Source organism: Nothoprocta perdicaria, unplaced genomic scaffold (assembly GCF_003342845.1).
Source record: "Nothoprocta perdicaria isolate Ctin4 unplaced genomic scaffold, notPer1 scaffold_83, whole genome shotgun sequence".
Lineage (NCBI taxonomy): Eukaryota > Metazoa > Chordata > Aves > Tinamiformes > Tinamidae > Nothoprocta > Nothoprocta perdicaria.
In genome coordinates this window covers 2,795,186-2,813,564 of record NW_020456121.1, presented here as the reverse complement: position 1 = coordinate 2,813,564, position 18,379 = coordinate 2,795,186, and the positions used below count along the sequence as shown (strand labels likewise).

General features: G+C 39.0%; 1 long non-coding RNA gene across 2 annotated transcripts in view; it reads right to left on the bottom strand.

Moving 5' to 3' along the window:
* LOC112958284 overlaps positions 1 to 18,379 on the bottom strand; it is a 48,330-nt gene continuing 29,951 nt past the window's right edge. Inside the window, exons 3-4 of one of the 2 annotated variants that reach the window (XR_003251397.1) lie at positions 16,480 to 16,579; positions 1 to 100 (exon numbers count right to left, since the gene is read on the bottom strand). This is a non-coding gene — a long non-coding RNA (uncharacterized LOC112958284). Of the gene's footprint in view, positions 101 to 3,854; positions 4,051 to 16,479; positions 16,580 to 18,379 lie in introns of those variants that run through there. The other variant, XR_003251398.1, reaches the window with a different exon arrangement.

The following is an 18,379-nucleotide window of genomic DNA, read 5'->3' as shown; positions in this document are numbered from 1 at the left end:
AAGGATGCAATTATATAGTCCCTCGTTTCCCACTGCAGCAAACCCGTGTCATCTCTCGGTGCTTGTGTTCAGCAGGCCGTACATTCGCTGCACTAAATAGCTCCAGGTACCAGCCACAGAAGAACATGAAAATATAGGTGCTAGTTAGTATAAGCTATAGATAGAACAAAGCAACATTTTTTCCCCGCCCAAAGCTTCTCTTCTACCACCAAACATAAAGGTTTGGCTTAGATATCCAAACTAGAATCTATTTACAAAAATCTCCATAAAACAATGAAGCCTATAGATTTTAAGGAAAAAAAGTTAAATTTGAGAAATAAAATATTTCTGGTGCTGTGCAATTCAGTAGTTAGGATTAAACAGAAAGTCACATTGTGGCTTAATTGGTCAAGTTAAAATCCAGAGTCTTTGGCAATCCTTTAGTGTGCAGTCATATCCCACAAATATAGTAATATCCCTATAACCTAAGTGTTACTGCATTAACAATTACATTTAATGCCCACCTAGTAGCTCACACTTAAAATTACACTGAGATGTTATTTGATATGACCACTACTGTATWAATAAAGACATTTTGAAAAAGCTTTTAGTCAGAATATTTAAAAATGTCCATTGAGTTCCTCACATAAATTTAAGCTTTATAGAGGATATCTCATGTTAAAAATTTAAAAGCTACCTGAGCCCTGCCCTTTACCTTTTCAAACTGGTTGAGCCATTCCCTACCCTTCCCAAAAGGGTTTATAGTTTTAGCAGCAGCAAAACACAGCTAAGAGTCCGCTAATCACCAGGCTCCAAGGACGTGAAAGACAAAGTGATCTTCCTCACCCAACAGCTGCTTTCACCAGGACAGCAGTASGCATTCCCCTCTCACTAGTGTTAATGGGAACTACACACAGCATCCTTCCTCCTGCAGCAGGAGGCATCAAAAAAAGCTACTTAATCAGAATCCAGAAATGCCAAAACCCACTTAGAATTCCATGAGTTCAAAACTCAAAATTTTAATATCCCCCCTTAAAATTGAACTTGCTATTATGTGTTTTGGCTAGATGGAAGCTCAGTATTCAAAGTACACAGCAGTGGGGACTAGGCAGAACTGTTGAATTTAAAAGAGTTTAACTACCACTTCCGAGTTATCTTTCAATTTATGAAAATCCTAGGGCTACATGGAATAGAGGTTCAATGATTGCTTTTTGCCTAAAGATGAAGACAATTGTTCATTTCATAGCTACAGGAAAAAATRAGTAAAAACTGAGCAACATGACAATCTTATACAAAAAGAAAGAGGACCTTGCCCAAAAAGATTCTAGTAATGGGAAAACAAATGTCACTTATCAGATTACAGCTCAGATTATTTCATATTACCCTTTTATTATGCTCTCATCTATTAAAAATAGTATCCTTGAAAAGCCRATTACTAAAAAATCAATGTATTAAATAACTTTCTCCCTACTTATCTAATCGGAGTCCTCAAATATCAGCTACAAGTTTTGTACTGAACCGTATATTTTCTATTATATTAGTTCACTATGGTATAAAGATAATTGAATGGAAGAATGCTGTATGGCAGTGGTTTCTTCCACAACTATTCTGATGACTTTTATAAAAGTAAGAGTTAGATTGGTGAAATAAGGAAGAAAACATACTATCTTGCCAAAATAAGAAACATTTTAAAAGATGAGGARCTTTACAAGATAAAGGCATGTGCTGTAACATAAGATGTACTATAAGAACATCCATAATAGTTCAATACAGTCTAGATAATGCAGGGATTTGGTTGCAAGCTTGTCAATTATATTATCTGACATTTGGGACTAGCTGAGGTTTCGCTCATCTGATTAAAGACTATTTTTATGTACTCTACAGAAGCATTTCTACTGAAGTACTTAGAGTGCTCCTGGCTGAAAAGTGATTTTTACCTACATATGGTGATATGCCAAAAACAAAGCAAAAGCCTGAAAGCAACTGTTAGACTTTAGAGAGCCAAAATAAAAATGCCGCAGTGTATAGTCCATCTCATCTATACCTTTGCAATTAATGGAAACAGTTCAGTATCACTTCATAATTAGAACAACATTTTTTCAATTCCACTTGTAAAAATGTAGAGTAAGCATGTTATAAGCCACAGGTTTATGCAGTTTAAGGTAGTACCACAGTGTACTTTGTGCTCATTACACAAATCCTGCAGGTGAAGGAGATCACACCAGCACTTGCAGAGACAGGTCTTAAAGACACCTTGCATATGGATTTTGTGTTCAGGAATATCCTTACACAACTCCCCTGCAGCAACAGAACAGGACTGGAACTATATAAATATCTGCTTTCTCATGGACTTTCCTCATACTTGAGATAATACCAGTTTTAGGATGGGCTTTTCTTTTGTTAGGCATTATAATGCCTTCACATCATTGCTGCTAACTGAAGATAGCCAAACACTAGAGTGTGGAAGAGCTATTTTCTTATTATTCCTGCCTGCTCATCGGTAACAGTCACAGAGCTCCTTCCTCTGAGTGTTCCCTGTTACCTGACAAGAGTAATTAAAATAAATGAAAGGGAAGAAAGAATTTGTGCCTGGCTGCAGCAGCTAACACTAGCCTTGACACGGCTCACATGTGACCACATGGAAGTGGCCCTCAGTGCCCCCGGACTACACAGAAAAGCCATTTGAGGAAAAACCACAACAGAAATTTTACATTTTATCCATTCATAAACAAAATCAAGTTTCTTTCTCCTGCTCAGTTTATCACATTAAATCTGCATTAATATTTTCTAATCACAGCGACCTCATCCCGCCAGAACRCGCCAGCCCCTAATCCTTGCTGTAATGTTTTCTCATTAGCTGCTCCGYGCTGGCCACACTGGTTGTAGCAACTAAGCATCGCCCCCGGCACCACTGGAATTAATTACCAGAAGAAACACCGCTGTTTGGGATTGTCATCTTGAATTTATCACTTGCCACTTAATGTAACTCATCTGACCTAATACCTCCTCCGTGTCACCAGGGGCCTGGCACCAGCTTTGCCCGGGCAAGAGCACGTCCCTAATGCGCCTCTGTGGCCACGCASGCACCTGCAGGAGGCCAGGGCCAAATCCTGCCCCGGAGGCAGAGCAGGGTAACGATGCCCCGAGCAAATTGCAGATTAGCTGTGCTGCATCTGAACCCCGGGCGGGCTCCGGCGCACCGAGCTCTTGCTGGCTGGACGCGAGAATCTTTCGCCGCAGCACTAGCCACTTGCTCTGCTCGTGTCGCCTTCTTTTTAAGATAATAAAAAACTCACTCTTCATGTAAGGGTGAATATGTGGCTCTAGGGGACCCGGCAGCGTTCAGCCTGTGGCGTTTTCTTATCAAGAAATTATTCTCAAAGCAGAAGACATGTCAGTAACAATCCATGTATGAGCTGTGCCTGGATCCCTCCTCCCACAAACTTTTCATCTGTTTGATTAAAAAAGATCTTTTTAGCATCTAAGATCCATAATAATAAATATGTCTATTTAAGGCCAAAATGCATACTCATATCAAATACCGATTTTGCTATGTACCTGCTTACGATCCCAAGCCTAAATTTTATCTGTGATGAGCTTATAATTGCTATTGACTCATACCATGCTTCCCCTGCACAAAAGGAGTAGCTGTTATACACACACTCCTAATGAAACCTTGGTATTTACCAGTTCTGTTGAAATGCTGAATTCCATAAGATGTAGTTTTACTGCTGTTGGAAACTGGGATGACTCAATGCAATAAGCCAAAAATATCCTACAGATGAGAAGATAAATGTAACAAACTTGCCTTTTAGTAACCTTTTAATGGTGACAATTCTGAACATGTTTCTTAGACAAAAAGATTTCCTCCTGCTACAACCCTGTATACTCAGCACAGTAAACTTAGAGAGATGTATAATGTGATATAAACATTAATAGTTTCACAATTGTGTTTTAGAAAGACTATTTATAGAGAAAATACAAAATGCCTCCCCAAAGTGTACTTAGACGTAAGCCACCATAATCTTCTTGCTCATGCAGCAGGAAATCTAATACACCAGCTCAATAAACCTGTAGGAAACAAAGGTTTTATGTAGCATTAAGAGTCACAATATTAAAATACCGCATATTACATTCAACTACTCTTACAACACTCATTTTAAGAGCCAAGAAAATTAAGTGCCAGTTTGAGAGTGATAATACCCTAACATGCGAAAAGAGCCTATAGAGGTATGAAAATACACGGCATGAGGATCGCTGCTGTTTGGGTCCCTTTCAAACCCTTGATGCTCTAGGTTTCCCCCRAAAACATTGCCCATGCCCAGCAGCTCTCCCCTGAACACACTGCGAAGCGTAAATTCAGCTTGGCTGATTCAGTTGCACTGTTTTATGATACACATTTCACATTTTTATTTGTGTGTAAATGAAAAAGATGCAGCCAACAAGAAGCGGGAATCTGATTTTTCCCATTCTCCAAATCCAAAGCCTTTGCTTCACTCCTGGCTAGCAGGGAAAAGTGCTAGTTAACACCATTTAGTTAACACCAGTTTCACCATCCTCCCACTCCCTACCCCAAGCAAGCACCGCTTTTGTATCCAGTTGGAAGTTATGAGTTAGGTGGGAAAGGACTGGGCAAAGGGTTGGCTGGAGAAAGAAAGCAGGAGCATTTTCCATCCAGTGTTTGCTGGATAAACCTGCACAGACTTTGGCCTCAAATGGACTAATAGACGAAGGCAAGCATGAAAGTCAAGAGGTAAAGGCACAAGATGTCCACCTGTGTATTTGGTTATCTAGACAGAGCAACTTCTTCCATCCCACAACCTGACGGAAAGCAGTGTTACTTTTAACCTACCATAGGAAGACTATAAAGCCTGAGACAGCAGCTGATTTTAATACCACAGTCACTTGTAATCCATGAAGTTTAGAGGAACACAATATAAACTACTCTGCCAGATAGAAATCTGGAGTTGGCATTAAGCACCAAGTAATACAGGCTGCAAAAATATGAAGACACAAGTTTTCTGCTCCTGTGTTTCAACCACACATCTGAAAACCAGTCTTAATCCAGCATTTGCAGCAGCAAAGTGTTTATTTCATACTGCTTTCTTAACTTAAAAATCCTATAAACTAGAAGAAATACTGGCCAGTATAAAAAACCCTTGCACGAATAAAATACATCTAAAAGCAAATTGTGTGTGTTTGTTATTGGGAGACTGAGTTTATGCAAGCAATTGTCATGCAAGTGGAGTTGTAAGTAATAATGTGGCCTTTAATGACGGAATGATGGACCTGCCAAACACTAGCTCCTGCCATACACTACTTGTATTTCCCTGCACAAAGATGCCCATCTGGGAGTTATTAACATATCCTCGTCAATTCAGAACCTACTTTAACATAATCCATATTTGCTGGAGAAAGTCCAACACGCGCCCGAGAGCAGCGCTCACGTGACGCAGCGACACATTTCAAGCAGCTCACACAAAGCACGCTTGGGCAGCTAAGCACTTCCAAAATGCAAACAAAAAGCATTCTTCTGACTAGATAAAAGGACAAGTCCCTTTTGGCACAGCATCTAATATACTTCTAATATCAAACAAAAACAGAGATAGGAAAGGGACAGACAGCTACTTTTCTGGAGGCGCTTTTACATTTTATGCCAAGCATGCTGATCTACTCGGTCATCCCCTGAAGCTGGTTTGCTTCCGAGGCCCAAGCAATGCTCTGCTGCACGGAGGCCACGGCAGAGAATACAAAGCCCCTTAAATCAGCAGCATCACATGCCGACTTGTATGACATCTTAAAAATGTGCATCACTCTTAAAAAGGACGCGAGGTTAGCATAAGAAAATCTTTCACTACAGAATTGCTTGGTCTTACAGCACAGTCTCCTCCTGAAAGCTCATTTTCACACAATTATATTTTTATTGCTCATTCTGATTTTGATTGCACATACCATGTTATGATTGTTAAATGCATACTTCATTGTGAATTACATTTAGACTTTTTATTTTTATATTAAAAATAAAATATAGCCTGAAGTGGTTGAAACTAAATCATAGTATTGCCATTATTACTTTTAAAGGGCTAGAAATACAGATTAAGTTCTTTTAAACTATCAGATACAAGAAACCCATGATAAACTTCAGGATAGGGTATATTAATACATTTTTCTCAGTACATTTACTTAAATCCTTGAGATAAATAGATTCAGAACAAACTTGAAGAGATCTTGTCTTGAGTTACTTTCTACTTCCTTTTAAATAGCATTTTTAGTGGTTCATTTATTAATATTTCCTTTTCCTTTGAGACTGTAGCAACAATATATAAAATTAAACACTCTTCTTTGAAGAGAAAGAAATGCAACACTTAGTTTACCCAAATCAATAGGGAATATGACATAGGAAAAGAAATTGGGTACTTTTTTTGTGCAAGAACAGTAGCCTTATCACACACACATATTTGCTCCTGAATTTCCTTTCATTCAATATCAGGCTATTGGCCCTTTCCAATTCATTGCCATAGCCACTGGACACAGATTCTTACTTACAATAGGAATGTCCTTCCCTGTATTTAATAAGATATTCCCCCTTTTTTATAATAAGGAAACAAGTATAAAACCTCTATCATCCAACTGATAATTAACATGAAGTTCTCTACATTCATGCTATCCTTCCACCATATGTATATATATAATATTCCCTTGACACATCCACTATTCCAGAAAGGTTGTATCCTCTATTGGATGAGGGAAACAGCTCAACAGTTCCTATGAGGAAAATCCAACAGCAACACAACCCTGACCAAGCACTCCCTCCAGTTTTACCTACAGCGTCCAGTTCACTGCAAGGAGCAGTACCAACAACGCTRGCTTTTAGCTAGCATTATTTCCCTGGGTAAGGCCAAGGGCATCACTGTTGACATGGGAGCACTGAGAATAATCTACAGCCCATCACCGAGGCCAAGCATGAATCTAGAGGTTATGGGGAGAAAAGCCAACCTGAACTCTTTACTGTGTTAGAGGAAGGAAGAAACCTCTTCCACACTAGCCTGATAGTAGATCAGGTCCTATTTATTTTGATCAGTGGGCTCTGTTAACCTAGAGATGTCACCTGTGAACACAGCTGGTAATGATGATGAATTCCCTGGCTTTGCAGCCAAGTCCTCAGGAACATCACAGGGAGCAGAAGCAATCCTGCATTCTCCATCAGGCAAGCAATGGCTTTGCTTACAAGGGGATCATTTGGGCAAGAATACATATTTGTTAATGATAAATTAAACTTTTAGATACAATAAAATGGAACATAATCAAAGTACATAAAGTAAAGCTTTTTTCTAAAAAAATTCTCCATTAACTTCAAGACACGCATGCAGAAGCGGTCAGCTCCATGCAGCCTGTTACGCCTCAGCCACCTGTGGACTTCATCACAAGTTTAATGCATCTTGAAATACCAAAAACATTTATTCCTTTTATTGGTATAGGAATCAAAAAAGGTTACTATTCTATACAGTGAGAAAATTTCAGTGTGTACTGCCAAAGTAATAAGGGAAGTACATGTTCACAGAAGTCAGTTGTGTAGATTAGTCATGAAATGAAAAGGAAGGATTATGGTAAAGTAGGACCAAAGTCTTTAATCCATCTCACAGAAGTTTCCTTGAACTTAAGTGTTCTAGGCACCCAAGTTAGATGGCAACTGATTCTGGATCTTTTTTTCCCCTCTAATGCTCTATAACAACAACAAAAAAACAATAATTGTTGAGAATCTCCTATTTTAAAACATACTGAAAATTGCGTAGTAGCAAACTAAAACCGTTTTTTGAACATTTCCCTTCTGAAATGGTTCTGAACCTGATTTTCCTTCTAAAGTCTGTAAAGGTATTTCCTAAAGCCTTACTACATTATCAGTAAAAACCTGAGGCTTCAAAGCAGATTAAACACCATGAGAGTGCTAGCCCTCACCAAGGGCTTTGATGTACAGTATGCCAACGTGTCAACAGCTAAAAACTAAGCCCCTCTAACTCTCAACTCAATGGAATGCAATATTTCCTAACTTGGGTTTTTGGCTGGATAAAAACCCCAGAAACCTTTTCCTCCAGGCTAACTTGATTTGGGGATTTTTGATGTTCAAACTAATATTGTTTATGACCTTTAAAGACCTGCAGGGAGATGCTGCTTTTCCCATCACACAGCCGCTGTGGATAGATTCCAACATATGTCTGTGAGCTACAAAAGCATAGTGTAAACAAGAGCTTCCCATTAAACTTCAGTTTAACATTAGGACTGCTGTCCAAAGATCATACTTAAAGATAACTGAAGTGTTACTATATTCCTTTGTGCAGCTCAGTCATGACCCTAATTAATGTGTCTAGGTTGGACATGCATTTTTTAAGTAATGGGTGGTTTTGTTTAGACAATTAGGCAGAGTTGACAAGGAAATTTTCCGTCAAAGTAGGTCATAAAAAGTACATTATTCAGCATTATTATGAGTAAAGCACTATTTATTACCTGAACTTTACAATACACCATTATCAATCATTACCTGTCATTAAAGTATGTTAACATGAGATCAAAGAGACAAAGTAAACTTAAACAAAGGTGCAGAGAAGGCTTTTTAGACTTAAAGTTTGAAGCAAGTGTAGCTCACTCCACTGATTGGTGAGAACATCATCTCAACTGAAAATGCAAGTCAATTAGTCACTGCAAATCTCAGTATTACTTATTCTTTAAAAGATCACCTTTCCACTTATCTATTTACATAGATCACACTGAGGAAAAAGTAGCTATGCAGCAAGACAGGAAAGCACTGCAGAGCTTTCTGGCTGCAAGCTTAGGTTCACTGCCCTGTCAGCTCTCTTCTGTTTCACTGAAAACATTCGCGAAGGATTTAAACATTTTTTCCTGTTTTAAGAGGTTAATTCCTAGAAAAACTACAGATTCAGCAAAACATTTCATTCTCAACAGTCAAGTTTCAGAGATCTATTTTCACAGCTCACTCACCACCAGGAGTGAGTCATGAAAGACACAGAACCTCCTTCCCTTACCCTCAGCACTGGACACATTCAGAGGCAAACCAAGGTCCTTGCACTTTTTTCTATGCCACTTCAGTAAGCAGCCACGCTGCAAATCAGAGGATGAACCCTGAAAGCTTGTTCCCATTAAAATACTGAGCAATGAGCAACATACAATGAAGTACTTCTAGTGTTTCCTTCCTGGAGCATGTACAAAATGCAGAGTGTTGGTAAAGATTGACCCCAAGTAAGCTCATCAATCTCAAATAATTTCCATTTCCCAGCTCTACTGTTAAAGGTTTGGGTGCAGTTTGCTGTATCTGTACCATCAATTTTTAACCATAGTTTCCTTGTTTACTATATAAGTTCAAAAAACACATTTTCATGGAAAAGCTCAAAGTTTGAGTAGCAGAAATGTAGACAACAAGCATGCTTTCATATAGAATAAGCTCAAATTGTATTTTCCTGTCATCATCTCTTCATTCATAACTATGCATAGAGCACAATGGAAAGTTAAAACATACCATAATGCAACACACAAATGCAACGCCAGAAAGGAGAAATGTACATTTACATTGCAGTGAAGAGGCTTCCTGAAATACACTCAGTCTGTTCCTTGAATTTGTCCCTGAATATTCCCTGAGTGTTTCCAAGCACATTTGTTTCTGAGCTTTCTTTGAACAGATTCCTGACATTTCTTCTACTGACCATCTCCATGCAACCACAACATCTCTATACCCAAGACCCAAGCAGAATTCACCGAGCATCTCTGGCATGTTCCTTCAGTCCTTCCTTGAAGGCTTCCCATGACCAAGGCCCTACTCACATTTCTCAGGGCATCACCTATGTCCACTGAATTACTCTGACAAGGGTTTTTCAGAACATGTATTCTGCACACTGTTTCAACTTCTAGTTCACTATTTTTGTGCCATTATGTGCATGTTTAGACACCTATTTGTACACTGTGTTTATGGTTTAGAACCAGAGGCATAAAAAAATAGGCAAATACTATGAACTTCTTGTAAATACATTTGCACAAAGAATGCAGCCAAAATTAAATTGGAAAAAATTACATATGGGGAACTATCCTAAAAATACTTGCAAATAGGCAACATTCATACTTTTAAATAATTTTCTAATCATTCAAATAATGTCATTCATAGCCAAATAAGATCACACCAGAGCCGAGAAATGAATTAGAGAGACTGAAAAGTTCTTACTGACAGCGATTCCACTAAGACTTTAATCATACTAAATGGTATGGTTTTGTCAAACATGCATCTTGAACTGTTGCTTTGATTACAGCCTAATTTCTACATGTGATTTTTATGATTAAGCTATTTGGACAAGTTTTGCATTCTTTTGCTTTCATCTAGTGATCTCTAATAGAACACAAGTTTTGATCCCTTGCAAAGGATCTTCTGCCGTGCCCTGCAATAAAACCCGACTCTTGTATCCCAGTAAACAATGTCAAAGACTATTGCCAAGGAAAATGGTAGGTAATGCCAGAAGTTCAGTTCCATTGTCAGAACAGGTGCAGGGGAGCAGATGGGCAAAGGCAACATAGTCCAGATTTTTGTTGATTTTGCTGACCTGAAACCTTCCAAAAACACACAGGAGGCACTTCAGAAGTGATCAAAAGAAAAAATCATAGGAGGTTAAAGCATTAGTGTTTCATTCTTTCATGGCTGGTGATGTTAGACACTTCTTCCATACTACCAAGATACTACATGTACAACTTTTTACACCATAAATAAGAGGCTGTGAGCCTCAGGGCACCAAGCTGTGTGATGAAGCTAGCCCTGTTGTGCAGAACAGCCAAGCATCTCTCCTATTCCACCTTTAGAGCAGAATTAACTAAGAACATTCATAAGAATATGCTGCTCTCACTCCCTCTGCTTTTTTGCCAACTGTTATATTGCTTTATGCAACTTGGTCTATTGCTTTTTCTATATATTCTATATTATATTTCTATATATTGCTTTTTCTATATAGCTACATGATTTTACCTTTTACCGCTCATTGTTAATTGCATATCATTGCTAACCTTCTTGTAAAGGGACAGGGCTCTGCCATTCCTATTAATTATCCAAATCACCAGTCATTGTTTGCCTGTGTGTGGCCTTGCCTAAAGCTTTTAACCACGAGTTATGTCACTAAATCAAAGCAAGTTGGAGGAGTCTGTTGTAGTGACAAACTAATAAAGGTTGCATGACATTCCTTTCAAGCTATTTGAGAGTATTCTTTCTAGGATTAGAGTACTCAAATACAAAGTATTTTGCAGAGGGGTGGGAAACAGGGATTGCAGGAAGGTTATCCTGTGATTAGAGTTGATCCATTGCTAGCTCATTGAATTACAACTTCCCCTCCCACTTTTTTTTTTTTTGAGAGATTTCTGCTTTTCTCCTGTTCTTCCCCAAGCAAGTCTATGAGCTATTAGAGTTCTTCCCCACAGAAAGGTGAAAGGCAAAGAAGAATCTCCAAATGAGACTGACTGAGGCAGTAAACTGATATGTGAGAGATTCTTGCACCCATCTCTAACTTTTCTTACAGGTCTCATAAATCAGTCATTGGAGTGGGACCATCTACCTCGGTGGGCTCTACTCCAACTGAAGGGCATTCCCTCCCTTAGGCTGTAACAGCAGACCCTTGCATGATCTCTAGTTCCTGAAGTCTAATACAAAAGGGATCACCTGTAGCATGACAGGTAGCAACACTCCTCCAGGAAGGACACTTGGTCCACCTGCTTCCCATGAGTCCTGCTGCACGATCACTACAGAAGCAGAGCAGAATCCAGTGAGTTTTTCAGCTCGATATGTGATAAAGGTTGCACTGACAGAAAAAAAGCCAAGGTGGGGATGCAGAATTTGGAAACAGACTGCAGCCCAAGAATTGGCTTAAGAGAAAGTGAAGGCAGAGCTAGTCCTTTTCACACTAGGGCTCCAATTTAACCCTCTACATTCCACCCAAGTGCTTAGACGTGGTCTATCTAGAAGATCTGCCCACTTGGAAAACTATTTTCATCTTTGACCCTACAAACTTTCATCAGGTTAAGGCTACAGATTTTCCTGTAGAAAAATTCAGATTTTTTATATATATATATATTTCTTTCCCCCAAGAACTGTTTATTAAAACTAGCTCTAATTAGGACAATAAGTGAAATTCAATTAAAAGACAGAATAACTTGTTTGAATGACTCCTCTTGCCTTTTTTTTTAAAAAAAGACATTTTGGTTAGTAATTTTACATTCTAGTAAAGCACAAAGTACTTCTAATACCGCTGCAGTAGCAAAATACTTAGGTTTTGTGATGCATCTTCAGAGATGGATATTTAGTACTCTACAGAAAGGTTAATTTAGCATAAAATTGTATAATGCCTTCCTTATTTTTGTTCATTCACTTAGAAATTATGGGATCAGGCCCAGAACAAGTCACATACACTGGCCACTGTACACAGATTTCCCAGTGAACTATAAGAAATGTTTAAGCTTGAGAGCTTCAACTACACTTCACAGTACAACAAACCCTAACTCTTCGTAGCATTAGTTGGTCAGCTCTGCACATCTCAAAGTAACAAATATCTGTACAGCAAAAGAACAAAACCCCCCAGCTAGTAGGCTCTGGACCACTTAACTTGGAGCACATTAAGGTCTCTAACTCCATGGCCAAGTACCTAAGATGTTTCTCAATTTTGCTGGCACAACAGAATGCTTGTATAGCTGTCTTCAGATTTTCCAAAGTCAACAAACATGAGGAAAGTGGCCCTAGATCAGTGAAAATGAGTTTTCAGAGCAGTTTGCCTTTACTTTATGGTCCAAAGTGTCAGCAGAAAACACTCTTAAGAAAACCCTCTTAAATCAGGGAGGTGTCCTTCAAACACTTCAACATGACCAGCCAGAAGAGGATGTCCGAGCTGGTGGGAGCTGGGCACAGCCTTGGCTCCATCTCACAAACATTCCTACAGACATTACAGCAGAGATCCTTGCTGTCTGGCAAGACGATGCTGTCTCCGAGGGCAGAGCTTCCTCAAAACCATAAAAATGAGAAGACTCCCTTTGATATAGTTCTTTTTAAGGAGACCCATAGGGGTTCAGGGAACATGATCTTCAGTCACTATGAACATGAATCAGCTTCACGCTACCACATATTCCTCTCAAGAGGAACAGGGAAACTTCTCTGCTCTTTGGATAAAAAGCAGTTTGCAATAACTCCAAGGCTGATAAGAATTGTGCACCTCACCTCTTGTGGCAGGTCACCCACAAGACCAAAAAGGCCTAAATCCTAATCTATTTTACAATGAAAGTGCTGTGCAAGACGAGCAGTATTTGGCCTCAGGGTATACTGGCAAAAAGACAAAGAAAACCAGGTCACTACCCCATTAATCCTTATTACAGATGTTACTGAGGAGAAAACTATTCCCTTAAATTTACATTTTCATGTTATCCTTTGCCCTTGGGTCAACCCTGTCTGGAGGTTGTAGCAACTGGTATGTTCACTGAGAAATAAAAAAAATTATACAGTTGACCCTATCGTCTGTTAGAGTAATGAGAAAATCATGTTGTGGTGTTGTTTTTCTGTTAAATTCTGGCCCTTGCTATTCATTAACATTCAAGTGCTGAAAAGCCAATAAATTATTAGCAAAAGGAAATGTAAACAACTTTCTCTGAGCAAGGACTGCATACAGTAGGCTGGAACCTCCTTCAAGTTAATTGCAACACAGTTCACTAATGAAACTTTCCATCTATTAAATCTTAACAGGCCTAACTATAAAAATGGCGCCAAGTTCTCTCTCCTGCCTAGGAATGTCCCAGACAGCATCTGTAGAGACTTTCACACTTCTCGTCTTCGCAGGGATTTATAATTATCCCTAAGTAGCAATGGCAACATACAACTTAATATCACCTTGGTTATGGGGTTTTTGGATTAATTTGAGCACTCCAGAGCTGGCTGCAGCCGCTGTGCTTGCTTCCTTCCCAGTTCTTTGCAGCATCTGACCAAAGCATCAGGAGATAGGGATCATCTGCCTTTGATTTCACTGGGCTCTGGACTAAGGCCAAGAGCAGCAAGGACATCACCAGCACTTCAGTCAACATCTGTGTTTGCCATTGAGGCAAAAATTAAACTTCCACTCCCTCACACCGGTTCAAAGAGCCAGTGTGGCGCTGCTCGAGGATAACATCTCTGCTGGCACGCAGCACGGTACAGGCACTGCGTTACCTCACCGCAGCCCTGCAGACCATCTCATCTACTGCTGCTCTTATGATCTGGGTCATAATTTTTCTCCTAAGTGTTATTAACTAGCTCTTCAGACTCCCAGTTGACACCTATATTTCTCATCTGCAAGATTTACCCAAGGTCTTCTACCGGTTTACATGGAGGCCTACTTTTCTTACCATTTTCTCCATCTTTTCAGCAGTCCTTCAATCCATACCTTCTCTTTAACTAGAAGATATCTTAAAGATGATATTGAAAATATGAACTCACTCCTAAATATTTTAGTGACCATGCTTCTCTTAGAATTCTATGCCTTGTCTTGTTCAAGTCTTGTTTAGACTTGCTCTTCAAAGAGAAAAAGCTTCCTAACACTTTTTTTCCTCTACTTTGTGAGACTACTAAAGTGAAACAATTATATTACAGGACAGGCAGGATGCTCTTTCAAGGAGAAAGTACAAGTATTTCCTGACATACTCACATGGATGGAATAACCACAGCTCTATGTACTAGTTGGTCATCCTCACGAGTGGTGTTTTTACTAAACTAGCATGCCTACATTAAAATACCAAACATGTGGTCTCATTTACAATCTGAGCTCAACAAGCTGAAAAAAAAAAATTTGCTCTAGAACATGCAAGTTTGAACTGAAGTGTTAACTGACTATGCAGAATATACAAATTCTTTGCTATTTTTGCAACTTTATTCTTTATCCTTAGCCCTTCTGTGCCCAGTACATGATTTCTTCAGTTGATCCTATCAACTTTGTCTTTGAACATCAATAAACAGACACACAGCTTTTTGTATGCTACATATCCTGTTCACAGGTCTGACTTGAAAAAGGCATCAGCTTTAGCATAGCTTAAAAAAATGCACAGTGAAAACTGAAGCATTCCTGTCTCCCCTTAAATTTGCCTTCTGCAATCAAGTTACAAAGCTCTATTGTACTACACTGAGGAAGGAAATATTCAATGATATTGTATTAACTGCAATAAGACTAAGTTAATTACATATAACCCGCACATAAACAAGCTATAAACAGAACCTCTCAATAAGAGCTACAAGTACAGTTTTATTAGCCCATGTATTAGAATCAGCAAGTGCTGACAGTGTGCGGTGCTAACAAGGGATACCAAAGTAATCAGCTGAAAGAATAAAGCCTGACAGAAAAGTTTTGGCAGTACAAGGCACAAATATTTAATATTTCTGCAAAGCTTATGCAAACTTCACAGATCATTTTGACTGACAGTGTATGTTTCACAATGTATTTTAGCAAGCTCGAAAATTTAGAGAGATGCCATAATACATTAAGTGAAAAATCCCTCTCTTTATCCCCACAAAAAGTTAATTTTCTACTAAAGCATTTATAGAAGCTTTTCTTTAAAGTATTTGCTACATATCTAGCTTCCTATTTAGGCTATAAAGTTACAATTCAAATTTCTATTAGAGGGAATCTCAAGTAACTTTTAGGCAACTACTTAGTTATATTAATAAAAATATTATGTAGCAGCTAACTTAGCTAGTTTTTTCCTTTGTATGAAATAATCCTAAAGTAACTTCATGGCTGCTGGGTGCCACAGCCGCAAAGCTGAACTGTTTTGGGAAAGGAAGTGATGCCAGAAAGGGGGGCTTTTATGCTGGCTGGGACTGCAGAATGGAAAAAATCCTTCAGTGCTTTATTTTTAGTTTTGTAAGAGACTAGAATTAGATGCACTGACACAACTTTTATATTTTTAAGGAAACAAAGGGAGAGAGTCGAAGTGCACAGATCTCATGCTCCTCAGAATTTCCCCAAGAGCATTTTGTTAAAGGAGTTTTGGCAACCATGATCCCATCAGGACCCCAGTTCAGGGGCAAACCCTGGGATGAACTACTAATACACTAATGAGTACTGAAACAAGAAAACAAACTTTGAAAATTACAGAGCTATCCCTACACAACAAACCACCTCTTAGCCTTCAAGGAGAGCTGGTGACTGACTAGAAAAATCAGTATGTGCAATCACTTGCACATACACGATGAGCCACCCTCAGATTCTAATAGGCAAGAACTTAAACATTCTATACTAGCATGACACACAGCTATGCGTGTCCTTATAGCACTCCCTGGCAGGGCAGCATCAGCTGGGCATGCCACAGGTTCCCAGCAGAAGGCCACATCACTTCATGCAAAGGGTGGGCAAGCAGGTGACTGCCAAGCAGGGTTCCCCCCCCCCCCCCCCCGAAAGGTCACCAGCTTTGTTCCATTTCTCCACCTGTAATTACTTTATATTAAATATCACCTACTCAGTAGAAGATCTTGGGAAGCTGGTTCCACAGAGGACTAGTTGCCTTGACAAGCACAGCAGTTCCCACGCTGCACCAGAACAGTTGCTTACTGCTGAGGCTTTCATAAGAGAAACAGATGTAAAAAAACAAATGCTATTAAAAACATAATAGGTTATTCTCTGCTTTTCAACTGCTTATCTTTTACTTTTTTTTTTTTTAAGACTAAGCTTCTCTGCATTAGAAGCACCTTAATTTTGGGTATTAATATTACAGTACTAATTAGTAGTACAGTACCATTGTTGGCACTAAGAAATAAAGAAAAAAGCTTCTGGTTACTCTTCATTTATCCACAGGGTATTTAAGACATTTCAGGTTTATTTAAAATAGAGATACTATATGTGATATGATGATTATGCAGCATAGACTAACTCCTACTACCAGATTTTGAAATATGAGGTTGAGGTAATGTTTATAAAGCTAGTTCAGGCACAAGATGAGTATCTCAGTACCTACAGCTGTGCTCCTCCTCCCACCCCACAAATGCAAACAGACCCTTACAGCCCCTCCAGAAACCCACAGCTACCCAGGCTACAACCAGCTAGCAAGTTCAGTTCTCCTTGGTGGTTGTGTAGCACTTGTGCATACACGTACTGCAAGGCAGCTGGCAATAGAAAACACCACTACGTCTATTGCAGAGAGCCAACAACCAGACATGTTACATATAGGCTTAAATGCCAAAGACTAAAGAGAAACAATTTCACCATCCAAAACCTTGAATACTTAAAATTGCAACTTCTTATTTCTGTTAGAGAAGTCTAAAATATGTACACTTTTTTCTCTGCATTTCATGACAGTCTCCCAGAATCTATGAATACCACTGGGTATGATTTGAGAAAGTATGTGCATATGCTTAAGGAAAATGAAAAATAGAATAAGACTGTAGTGTTCAAGCTCTACTATACTGTATGATGGATGTAGAGCTGCTCTGCAAGAATTTATGAATACTGTATTGACCTGGTTATTGAAATGTTTATTGTATGACTATACTGAGTTAAATCAACAAGACTATTGGGGAAACAAGGAAGAATCACTCAAAGCCAGCCACCTCACAGTAACTTGTTAGAACTAGTTAAGAAAAAACATTTGAAATATTTCCCAAGAGATTCTGCCTCCAGGATACTGAAAAGCTGCATGTCTTTTTTGCCACACCAAGACAGGGCTGGGAAGCAAAATAAGGGACATTTCCTGTATGAGTGGAATTAGAACTAGGAGCTGTTCCCATCACAGGCATCTCCTGGGGCATTTAAATTTGTTCTGCTTTTCCTGAGCCTAATGATTAACAAACTTGGGCAAAGTAGACAGGTATGTTTTCATTGTGCATTTTGCTTTGAATGTTCAATTTCAATTTTGCCAGATCATGAGAACAGCTTCCCAAACGAGAAGGTAGGAATCTGCTTCTGGGCACATGTACCAACTCACTGAGTTTGTCACTCAAGTACCTGCAGGTACTGCAGCTTTCTTTTCTGTGGATGAAAACTGAGTTTTGCATTTTCATTTTTATTTTCTAGTTAAACCTCCTCCTTGCTGCAGCAGAGAGGTACTTTTTCCATCTGTGTTAAAGCCATCTGTGATGGTGATGTCAAATACTCTTGGTGACAGAGACAAAACGCACTGGCTGCAGCCCTCTGCAAGTGACCCTGACAAATGGCAGCTTGCAGGTTAATGAGTTACCTTGCAAATTTATTATTATAGTCATTGAAGCAGCAAATCATATCATAAAAACACTACCACAGGTGACATCTTTTTTCTTCTCACCTAAGGCAAAGGATTAGATGAATATTCACGTCTAATTTTTATGCTAGTTCACCTTTGTCTAAACTTAGTTGAAACTAAGAGAACCATGGAGTTCTGTATCTAC